Source organism: Triticum dicoccoides, chromosome 4A (genome assembly GCF_002162155.2).
Source record: "Triticum dicoccoides isolate Atlit2015 ecotype Zavitan chromosome 4A, WEW_v2.0, whole genome shotgun sequence".
Classification (NCBI taxonomy): domain Eukaryota; kingdom Viridiplantae; phylum Streptophyta; class Magnoliopsida; order Poales; family Poaceae; genus Triticum; species Triticum dicoccoides.
In genome coordinates this window covers 622,308,568-622,321,615 of record NC_041386.1, presented here as the reverse complement: position 1 = coordinate 622,321,615, position 13,048 = coordinate 622,308,568, and positions in this window count along the sequence as shown.

The following is a 13,048-nucleotide window of genomic DNA, read 5'->3' as shown; positions in this document are numbered from 1 at the left end:
ATAAATGTAGAGCACCTTTAAAGATCAAGGACCGACTAGACATTGTAATTCATGGTAAAAGAGATCCAGTCAAGTCATATTCAGACAGCGGTGCTCTCCAACTGGTGCTTTTTAATAAGAGGATGATGACTCAGCATAAAAGTAAATAGATAGGCCATTCGCAGAGGGAAGCAGTGATTTGTAGAGGTGCCAGAGCTCGGTTTTGAAATAGATATGAATAATATTTTGAGCGGTATACTTTCATTGTCAACATAACAACCGAGAGATGGCGATATCTTCCATGTTACACACATTATAGGCGGTTTCCAAACATAATGGTAAAGTTTATATCTCGATATTTGCCAGATCCATGGTGCATTATATCTCGATATCTTCCATTCTGCTTGGGACCACCTATAATGTGTGTAGCATGGAAGATATCGAGATCTCTCGGTTTTTATGTTAACAATGAAAGTATATCTCTCAAAATAGTATTCACCTCTATTTCAAAATCGAGCTTTGGCACCTCTACAAATCCCTGCTTCCCTCTACGAAGGGCTTATCTATTTACTTTTATGCTGAGTCATCATCCTCTTATTAAAAAGCACCAGTTGGAGAGCACCGCTGTCATTTGCATCCATTACTGTTAGTTTACATTGAGTATGACTTGACTGGATCTCTTTTACCATGAATTACAATGTCTAGTCAGTCCTTGATCTTTAAAGGTGCTCTGCATTTATGTTTTGCGGTCTCAGAAAGGGCTAGCGAGATACCATCTTGTTATATCATATTATGATTGTTTTGAGAAAGTGTTGTCATCCGAGATTTGTTATTATTGCTCGTTAGTTGATTATTCCATTGACATGAGTAAACATGAGACCTAAATGTTATCGTAAATATGGTTAGTTCATATACTTTGCTGCAAACCTGAATGCTGGCTTTACGTATTTACAACAACAAGACCAAACAGAGTTTGTAAAAGTTTTTCTTTATCACTTTCAGTTTATCAACTGAATTGCTTGAGGACAAGCAAAGGTTTAAGCTTGGGGGAATTGATACGTCTCCGTCGTATCTACTTTTACAAACACTTTTGCCTCTGTTTTGGACTCTAACTTGTATGATTTGAATCGAACTAACCCGGACTGACGCTGTTTTCAGCAGAATTGCCATGGTGTTATTTTTGTGCAGAAATAGAAGTACTCAGAATGACCTGAAAATCAACGGGGATTATTTTTGGAATATATAAAAAATACTGGAAGAAGAATCCACGTCAAGGGGCTGCTACCGCTTGAGCTTGCGATGGTTTTCCCCGAAGAGGAAAGGATGATGCAGCAGAGTAGCGTAAGTATTTCCCTCAGTTTTTGAGAACCAAGGTATCAATCCAGTAGGAGGCCACGCGCAACTCCCTCGTACCTACACAACACAAAGAGCTCAACGCAACCAACGCGATTAGGGGTTGTCAATCCCTTCACGGTCACTTACGGAAGTGAGATCCGATAGATAATATTTTTGGTATTTTTGATATAAAGATGCAAAGTGAAAAGTAAAAGGCAAAGTAAAAAACAAAACAAGATTAAAGTGATGGAGATTGATATGATGAGAATAGACCCGGGGGGCCATAGGTTTCACTAGTGGTTTCTCTCAAGAGCATAAGTTTTCTACGGTGGGTGAACAAATTACTGTTGAGCAATTGACAGAATTGAGCATAGTTATGAGAATGTCTAGGCATGATCATGTATATAGACATCACGTCCGTGACAAGTAGATCGAAACGATTCTGCATCTACTACTATTACTCCACTCATCGACCGCTATCCAGCATGCATCTAGAGTATTAAATTAAAAACAGAGTAATGATTTAAGCAAGATGACATGATGTAGAGAGATAAATTCATGCAATATGAAATAAACCCCATCTTGTTATCCTCGATGGCAACGATACAATACGTGTCTTGCTGCCCCTTCTGTCACTAGGAAAGAACGCCGCAAGATCGAACCCAAAGCTAAGCACTTCTCCCATGGCAAGAACTACCAATCTAGTTGGCCAAACCAGACGGATAATTCGAAGAGACTTGCAAAGATAACCAATCATACATAAAAGAATTCAGAGAAGATTCAAATATTGTTCATAGATAGACTTGATCATAAACTCACAATTCATCGGTCTCAACAAACACACCGCAAAAGAAGAAGATTACATCGAATAGATCTCCACAAGAGAGGGGGAGAACATTGTATTGAGATCCAAAAAGAGAGAAGAAGCCATCTAGCTAATAACTATGGACCCGAAGGTCTGAGGTAAACTACTCACACTTCATCGGAGGGGCTATGATGATGTAGAAGCCCTCCGTGATGACGGCCCTCTCCGGCGGAGCTCCGGAATAGGCCCCAAGATGGGATCTCATGGATACAGAAAGTTGCGGCGGTGGATTAGGTTTTTGGCTCCTGTTCTAATCGTTTGGGGGTACGTGGGTATATATAGGAGGAAGGAGTACGTCGGTGGAGCACCGAGGGGCCCACGAGGCAGGGAGCGCCCTATAGGGGGGGCGCCCCCTACCCTCGTGACCGCCTCCGGTACTTCTTGGAGTAGGGTCCAAATCTCCTGGGTCTTATCCGAGAAGAAAATCATGTTCCAAAAAGGATTTTTCTGTTTGGACTCCGTTTGATATTCTGTTTCTTCGAAACACTGAAATAGGCAAAAAAAACAGCAATTCTGGGCTGGGCCTCCGGTTAATAGGTTAGTCCCAAAAAATAATATAAAAGTGGAAAATAAAGCCCAATATAGTCCAAAATAGTAGATAATATAGCATGGAGCAATCAAAAATTATAGATACGTTGGAGACGTATCAGGCATCCCCAAGCTTAATTCCTGCTCGTCCTCGAGTAGGTAAATGATAAAAGAGAATTTTTGATGTGGAGTGCTACTTGGCATAATTTCAATGCAAAATTACTTAATTGTGGTATGAATATTCAGATTAGAAAGATTGAAGACAAAAGTTCATATTGACCTAAAGAATAATAACACTTCAAGCAAACTAACAAAGCAATTATGTTTTCTCAAAGTAACATGGCCAAAGAAAGTTCATCCCTACAAAAGCATATAGTTTAGTCATGCTCCATTTTCATCACACAAGAATGCTCTCATCATGCACAACCCCGATGACAAGCCAACCAATTGTTTCATACCTTAATAATTTCAAACTCATAAATTTTCACGCAATACATGAGTGTGAGCCATGGATATAGCACTATGGGTGGAATAGAATATAATGATGGGGGTTGTGTGGAGAAGACAAAAAAGGAGAAAGTCTCACATCAATGAGGCAAATCAATGGGATAGGGAGATGCCCATCGATTGATGTTAATTGGAGGAGTAGGGATTGCCATGCAACGGATGCACTAGAGCTATAAATGTATGAAAGCTCAACAAAAGAAACTAAGTGGGTGTGCATCCAACTTGCTTGCTCATGAAGACCTAGGGCACTTGAGGAGGCCCATTGTTGGAATATACAAGCCAAGTTCTATAATGAAAAATTCCCACTAGTATATGAAAGTGATAACTCAAGAGACTCTCTATATGAAGAACATGGTGCTACTTTGAAGCACAATATATGAGACTCGCTATATCATGGTGCTACTTTGAAGCACAAGTGTGGAAAAAAGGATAGTAACATTGCCCCTTTTGTTTTTTTTGGGCCTTCTTTTTTTTCTTTGGCCTTTCTCTTTTTTTTTGGGACAATGCTCTATTGAATGATGATCATCACACTTCTATTTATTTACAACTCAATGATTACAACTCGATACTAGAACAAAGTATGACTCTATATGAATGCCTCCGGCGGTGTACCGGGATATGCAATGAATCAAGAGTGACAAGTATGAAAAATTATGAACGGTGGCTTTGCCACAAATACTATGTCAACTACATGCTCATGCTAAGCAATATGACAATGATGAATGTGTCATGATAAACTGGATGGTGGAAAGTTGCATGGCAATATATCTCGGAATGACCATGGAAATGCCATAATAGGTAGGTATGGTGGCTGTTTTGAGGAAGATATTAGGAGGTTTATGTGTGAAAGAGTGTATCATATCACGGAGTTTGGATGCACCGGCGAAGTTTGCACCAACTCTCAATGTGAGAAAGGGCAATGCACGGTACCTTAGAGGCTAGCAATGATGGAAGGGTGAGAGTGCGTATAATCCATGGATTCAACATTAGTCATAAAGAACTCATATACTTATTGCAAAAATCTACAAGCCATCAAAAACCAAAGTATTACGCGCATGCTCCTAGGGGGATAGATTGGTAGGAAAAGACCATCGCTCGTCCCCGACCGCCACTCATAAGGAGGACAATCAAATAACACCTCATGTTTCAAATTTGTTGCATAATGTTAACCATACGTGCATGCTACGAGACTTGCAAACTTTAACTCAAGCACCTCTCAAATTCACAATTACTCTACTAGTATGACTTTGATATTACTACCTCCATATCTCAAAACAATTATCAATCATCCAACTTTTCATAGTATTCAACGCACTCAAAAGAAAGTTTCACAAAACTTGAATACCAAGCAAATTATTATTAAGCAAATTACCATGCTATTACGACTCTCAAAATAATTTAAGTGAAGCATGAGAGATCATAGTTTCTTTAAAACAAACCACCACCGTGCTCTAAAAGATCTAAGTGAAGCACATAGAGCAAAATTTCAACGCTCAAAAGATATAAGTGAAGCACATAGAGCAAAACTACATAGCTCAAAAGATATAAGTGAAGCACATAGAGTATTCTATCAATTTTTAATTCATAGATGACTCTCTCAAAAGGTGTGTACAGCAAGGATGATTGTGGCACACTAAAACACAAAGACACAAATAATACAAGATTCTCCAAGCAAAACACATATCATGTTGGTGAATAAAAATATAGCTCCAAGTAAATTACCGATGGAAGTGGACGAAAGAGGGGATGCCTTCCGGGGCATCCCCAAGCTTTGAATTTTTGATGTCCTTCAATTATCTTGGGGGTGTCATGGGCATCCCCAAGCTTAGGCTCTTGCCACTCCTTGTTCCATAATCCATCAAAAGAACTCACCCAAAACTTGAAAACTTCACAACACAAAACTCAATAGAAATCTCGTGAGCTCCGTTAGAGAAAGAAAACATAAAACCACTTCAAGGTACTGTAATGAACTCATTCTTTATTTATTTTGGTGTTAAACCTACTGTATTCCAACTTCTCTATGGATTATAAACTATTTTACTAACCATAGATTCATCAAAATAAGCAAACAACACACGAAAAACAGAATCTGTCAAAAATAGAACAGTCTGTAGTAATCTGTAACTAACGCAAACTTCTGGAACTCCAAAAATTCTACCAAAATTAGACGACCTAGATAATTTGTTTATTGATCAGCAGCAATTGTAATCAGTATTTTATCACGTTCTGATGATTTTTAGTAATTCGGGCACTGAACGCAAAGTTTCTGGAAATTACAGCAAGATCAAATAACTATCATCCAAGAAGATCCAATAGGTCTAGCCTGGCACAAACACTAATTAAAACACAAAACCACATCCAAACAGAGGGTAGATGGGTTATTTATTCCCTAACAGAATAAAAACACAAAAAACAAAAAAAAATAAAATTGGGTTGCCTCCCAATAAGCGCTATCGTTTAACACCCCTAGCTAGGCATAAAAGCGAGGATAGATCTAGGTATTGCCATCTGTGGAAGGCAATCCATAAGTGGCTCTCATGATGGTTTCATATGGAAATTTTATTTTATTTCTTGGAAAGTGTTCCATGCCCTTTTTTAATGGAAATTGGAATCTAATATTCCCTTCCTTCATATCAATAATCGCACCAACCGTTCTAAGGAAAGGTCTACCAAGAATAATAGGGCAAGAAGGATTGCAATCTATATCAAGAACAATGAAATCTACGGGCACATAATTCCTATTTGCAACAATAAGAACATCGTTAATCCTTCCCATAGGTTTCTTAATAGTAGAATCCGCGAGATGTAAGTTTAAAGAGCAATCATCAAGATCGCGGAAATCTAGCAAATCACACAAAGTTTTGGGGATAGTGGAGACACTAGCACCCAAATCACACAAAGCATAAAACTCATGATCTTTAATTTTAACTTTTATAGTTGTTTCCCACTCATCATAGAGTTTTCTAGGGATAGAGAGTTTCAACTCAAGTTTTTCTTCATAAGATTGCATCAAGGCATCAACAATATGTTCGGTGAAGGCTTTCTTTTGACTATAAGCATGCGGAGAATTTAGCACAGATTGCAACAAGGAAATAGAATCAATCAAAGAGAAACTTTCATAATTAAATTCCTTGAAATCCAATATAGTGGGTTTAGCAACATCTAAATTTTTATTTCTTTCAATCCCACTTTCATCAATTTCATCATAAAGATCTAAATACTCCGAATTTTTGGAATGCCTTCTAGGTAAAGGAAGATCATATTCAGTTTCATCAAGATTCATATTGCAAAACAAAGATTTGATAGGGGACACATCAATAACTTTTAGATCTTCATCTTGATTTTCATAGGTATTGGAAGAACACGCTTTAATAAAGGCATCTTTTGAAGCACGCATCCTAGCGGTTCTTTCCTTGCACTCATCAATGGAAATTCTCATAGATTTGAGAGACTCATTGATATCATGCTTAGGAGGAATAGATCTAAGCTTTAAAGAATCAATCTCAAGAGAAATTCTATCAACGTTGTTAGCCAAATCATCAACTTTAAGCACTTTCTCTTCAAGCAAAGCATTAAAATTCTTTTGTGAATTCATAAACTCTTTAACACTATTCTCAAATTCAGAGGGCATCTTATTATAATTTCCATAAGAGTTGTTGTAGGAATTTCCATAATTGTTAGAAGGATTACTAGGATATGGCCTAGGATTAAAATTCCCTCTATAAGCGTTGTTACCAAAATTATTCCTACCAACAAAATTCACATCCATAGATTCATTGTTATTCTCAATCAAGGTAGACAAATGCATATCATTAGGATCAGAAGAAACACTCTTAGTAGCAAATAATTTCATAAGTTCATCCATCTTTCCACTCAAAACATTGATTTCTTCTATCGCATGCACTTTTTTATTAGAAGATCTTTCAGTATGCCATTGAGAATAATTAACCATAATATTATCTAGGTGTTTAGTAGCATCTCCTAAAGTGATTTCCATAAAAGTGCCTCCTGCGGCCGAATCTAAAAGATTTCTAGAAGCAAAATTCAATCCGGCATAAATTTTTTGTATAATCATCCACAAATTTAAACCATGAGTAGGGCAATTACGTATCATTAATTTCATTCTCTCCCAAGCTTGTGCAACATGTTCATGATCAAGTTTCTTAAAATTCATAATATCGTTTCTAAGAGAGATGATCTTAGCGGGAGGAAAATACTTAGAGATAAAAGCATCTTTGCACTTGTTCCAAGAATCAATACTATTTTTAGGCAAAGACGAAAACCAAGCTTTAGCACGGTCTCTAAGCGAAAAAGGAAATAGCTTTCAATTTAATGACATCATTATCGACATCTTTTTTCTTTTGCATATCACATAAAGCAACGAAGCTATTCAGATGAGTAGCGGCATCTTCACTAGGAAGGCCGGCGAATTGATCTTTCATAACAAGATTCAACAAAGCAGTATTGATTTCACAAGATTCAGTATTGGCAAGAGGAGCAATCAGAGTGCTAAGAAAATCATTATTGTTGGTATTGGTGAAGTCACACAATTTGGTAGAATCTTGAGCCATCGCGACAAACAAGCAATCCAACACACGAGCAAACAAAAGGCAAGCGAGAAAAAGGCAAACGGAGAAGGAGAAGGGGAAGGAGAAAGAGAGGGCGAATAAAACGTCATGGGTGAAGTGGGGGAGAGGAAAACAAGAGGCAAATGGCAACTAATGTAATGCGGGAGATAGGGATTGTGATGGGTACTTGGTATGTTGACTTTTTGCGTAGACTCCCCGGCAACGGCGCCAGAAATTCTTCTTGCTACCTGTTGAGCTTGCATTGGTTTTCCTCGAAGAGGAAAGGATGATGAAGCAGAGTAGCGTAAGTATTTCCCTCAGTTTTTGAGAACCAAGGTATCAATCCAGTAGGAGGCCACGCGCAAGTCCCTCGTACCTACACAACACAAAGAGCTCAACACAACCAACGCGATTAGGGGTTGTCAATCCCTTCACGGTCACTTACGGAAGTGAGATCCGATAGATAATATTTTTGGTATTTTTGATATAAAGATGCAAAGTGAAAAGTAAAAGGCAAAGTAAAAAACAAAACAAGATTAAAGTGATGGAGACTGATATGATGAGAATAGACCCGGGGGCCATAGGTTTCACTAGTGGCTTCTCTCAAGAGCATAAGTTTTCTATGGTGGGTGAACAAATTATTGTTGAGCAATTGACAGAATTGACATAGTTATGAGAATATCTAGGCATGATCATGTATATAGGCATCACGTCCGTGACAAGTAGATCGAAATGATTCTGCATCTACTACTATTACTCCACTCATCGATCACTATCCAGCATGCATCTAGAGTATTAATTTAAAAACAGAGTAATGCTTTAAGCAAGATGACATGATGTAGAGAGATAAATTCATGCAATATGAAATAAACCCCATCTTGTTATCCTCGATGGCAATGATACAATACGTGTCTTGCTGCCCCTTCTGTCACTGGGAAAGAACACCGCAAGATCGAACCCAAAGCTAAGCACTTCTCCCATGGCAAGAACTACCAATCTAGTTGGCCAAACCAAACGGATAATTCGAAGAGACTTGCAAAGATAACCAATCATACATAAAAGAATTTAGAGAAGATTCAAAATATTGTTCATAGATAGACTCGATCATAAACCCACAATTCATTGGTCTCAACAAACACACCGCAAAAGAAGAAGATTACATCGAATAGATCTCCACAAGAGAGGGGGAGAACATTGTATTGAGATCCAAAAAGAGAGAAGAAGCCATCTAGCTAATAACTATGGACCCGAAGTTCTGAGGTAAACTACTCACACTTCATCGGAGGGGCTATGATGATGTAGAAGCCCTCGTGATGACGGCCCTCTCCGGCGGAGCTCCGGAACAGGCCCCAAGATGGGATCTCGTGGATATAGAAAGTTGTGGCGGTGGAATTAGGTTTTTGGCTCCTGTTCTGATCGTTTGGGGCTACGTGGGTATATATAGGAGGAAGGAGTACGTCGGTGGAGCACCGAGGGGCCCACGAGGCAGGGGGCGCGCCCTGTAGGGGGGGCGCTCCCCCTACCCTCGTGACCGCCTCCGGTACTTCTTGGAGTACGGTCCAAGTCTCCTGGGTCTTATCCGAGAAGAAAATCACGTTCCAAAAAGGATTTTTCTGTTTGGACTCCGTTTGATATTCTGTTTCTTCAAAACACTGAAATGGGCAAAAAAAAACAGCAATTCTGGGCTGGGCCTCCGGTTAATAGGTTAGTCCCAAAAAATAATATAGAATTGGAAAATGAAGCCCAATATAGTCCAAAACAGTAGATAATATAGCATGGAGCAATCAAAAATTATAGATACGTTGGAGACGTGTCAGGGGCCCACACCCTGTCCACGAGGGTGGGGGCGCACCTACCCCCCTGTGCGCGCCCCTGCCTTCTGGCCCCATGACGCTCCACCAACTTCAACCCTGACTCCATATATTCACTTTTGAGGAGAAAAAAACCAAGGAGAAGGATTCATCGCGTTTTACGATACAGATCCGCCGCCAAGCCCTAAACTCTCTCGGGAGGCCTGATCTGGAGTCCGTTCGGGGCTTCGGAGAGGGGAATCCGCCGCCATCGTCATCATCAACCATCCTCCATCACCAATTTCATGATGCTTACCGCCGTGCGTGAGTAATTCCATCGTAGGCTTGCTGGACGGTGATGGGTTGGATGAAATTTATCATGTAATCGAGTTAGTTTTGTTAGGGTTTGATCCCTAGTATCCACTATGTTCTGAGATTGATGTTGCTATGACTTTGCTATGCTTAATGCTTGTCACTAGGGCCCGAGTGCCATGATTTCAGATCTGAACCTATTATGTTTGCATGAATATATGAGAGTTCTTGATCCTATCTTGCAAGTATATAATCACCTATTATCTGTTATGATCCGTTAACCCCGAAGTGACAATAATCGGGACCATTACCGGTGATGACCGTAGTTTGAGGAGTTCATGTATTCACTATATGTTAATGCTTTGGTCCGGTACTCTATTAAAAGGAGGCCTTAATATCCCTTAGTTTCCAATAGGACCCCGCTGCCACGGGAGGGTAGGACAAAAGATGTCATGCAAGTTCTTTTCCATAAGCATGTATGACTATATTCGGAATACACGCCTACATTACATTGATGAACTGGAGCTAGTTCTGTGTCACCCTATGTTATAATTGTTGCATGATTGATCGCATCCAACATAATTATCCATCACTGATCCAATGCCTACGAGCTTTACATATATTGTTCTTCGCTTATTTACTTTTCAGCTGCTACTGTTACAATCACTACAAAACCCAAAAATATTACTTTTGCTACCGTTACCACTAATATCATATTACTTTGCTACTAAACACTTTGCTGCAGATATTAAGTTTCCAGGTGTGGTTGAATTGACAACTCAGCTGCTAATACTTGAAAATATTCTTTGGCTCCCCTTGTGTCGAATCAATAAATTTGGGTTGAATACTCTACCCTCAAAAACTGTTGCGATCCCCTATACTTGTGGGTTATCAGCAGATCAAGAAACAAAGGAACAAGAAGCCGGGTTTCTCGCATAAAACTAACTTCTGCCGCATCCATGTCCCAAAACCAAGCAAGAACGATGGATTCTACCTCCTCCATCTCATATTGGAGTTCAGAACGGATCACCAAAAGCTTCGCATGACAAGTAGAAACGATGATCATATCCTCAAGTGGGTAGAATCTCATGGAGTAGTGGATTATAAACTTAGAGATGACTTCTTTCGCATCCAGAGGGACATTGCGACGATCATCATGAAAGAATTCGTCGATGAGAAGGGGATGTTGTCGGTGTCAAAACCGGCGGATCTCGGGTAGGGGGTCCCGAACTGTGCGTCTAAGGTCAATGGTAACAGGAGACAAGGGACACGATGTTTACCCAGGTTCAGGCCCTCTCTATGGAGGTAATACCCTACGTCCTGCTTGATTGATATTGATGAGTATGAGTATTACAATAGTTGATCTACCTCGAGATCATAATGGCTAAACCCTAGAGGTTTAGCTGGTATGGCTATGGTAATGAATAATTCCCCTCCCGGACTAAGTCCTCCGGTTTATATAAGCACTGGGAGGATCTAGGGTTACACAAGGTCGGTTACAAAGAAAGAAATATACATATCCGGTCGCCAAGCTTGCCTTCCGCGCCAAGGAGAGTCCCATCCGGACACGGGTACAGTCTTTGGTCTTCGTATCTTCACAGCCCATCAGTCCAGCCCATGGCTAACAGGCCGGACGCCCGAGGACCCCTTAGTCCAGGACTCCCTCAGTAGCCCCTGAACCTGGCTTCAATGACAAGATATCCGGCATGTAGATCTGTCTTTGGCATTGCAAGGCGGGTTCCTCCTTACGAACTCCAAAACAGTCTTCGGACGTACCGATGTGTCCGGACCTGTAACTCACATCATACACAACCGTAGAGAGAATATAATATTTCACAAATCCAATCTGCTGACAACTTTTTTACAACATGACATCACGTCTGCCCGGTCACTATATCGAACTGTTTTGTCTGCCATCCCGTGTTTCAAGATGCGATTTCCATTGGCACGTCTTGTCAAAGCAGAGATTGTGTCCCCTTATTGCGGGATTCTCATCAATACGGGTGTGGGTAACCCAACCGTGTCGTTTACACAGCCCTTGGGAGCAGGTGAATTTTAAGGCGAGTGGGGAGGTGTTCAATATTTACTGCCTTTATAAGTAGATAAGAATCCATTTTCTTCACCCACGCCTTCTCTCTTCCTCTGCACTTCCACTCTTGAGCTCCAGCGCCCAAGTTCTCATCTTATCCGTCTCGAGCAAGCACTCAACCATGTCCGTATCTAGAGGTCAAGGCAAGTGGATGGCCTCCTCCATCCAGGAGGAGGACATCGCCGAGCTTCGGGCGGCCGGGCACCTGACGAAGGGAATTGCCCACCTCCTTCCTACCCAGGGACAAATCGTTCCCACGCCGAAGCCCAACGAGAGGGTAGTATTCATCGCTCATTTCCTCCGCGGGTTAGGAGATCCGCTCCACCCCTTCGTCCGCGGGCTGATGTTCTACTACGGATAGATTTCCATGATTTATCCCCGAACTCCCTCCTCAACATTTCGGCGTTCATCGTCGTGTGTGAGTCCTTCCTTCGCATCCAACCCCACTTAGGGTTGTGGCTCAAGGTCTTCAACGTGAAGCCGAAGGTGGTGGATGGCCAGCACACGGAGTGCGGAGGCACCATGGTTAGCAAGCTGGCTAATGTCTCCTGGCCGAAAGACACTTTCGTGGAGACTGTAAAAGAATGGCAGAAACATTGGTTCTATATCACAGAGCCCCGCGGCACCACCTGGGCCGCAACTGCCGAATTCAACTCTAGCGCTCCCATGCGACTCACCTCCTGGGTCGAGAAGGGCTCGAACTGGTGTTCGTCAGACGAGCTGACAGCGCTGCAAACGCGCATTCAAAGCATGGTGGATAGAGATATCAAACTCGTCGATATAATCTAGGTGATGCTAGTTCGCCGGATTCTTCCATGCCAAATCCGAAGCCGCACTCTCTGGGAGTTCAATCCGAAGAAGCACTATACCCTGAAGAGGCTCTTCGAAACCACTCACGAAGATGCCTGGAGGTTGCTTTTTAAGGGCAACGAAACACCGCCGGCCACAGATTCGGACCGCGGGCATGACATAAACCACCTCGCCAATGAGGTATATTATTTTTACTGCATCCCTTACTTTGCTTGTTTCAAGGATGAGGTCTAAGCCTTTATTATCATGGCTTCTTCGGGAGCAG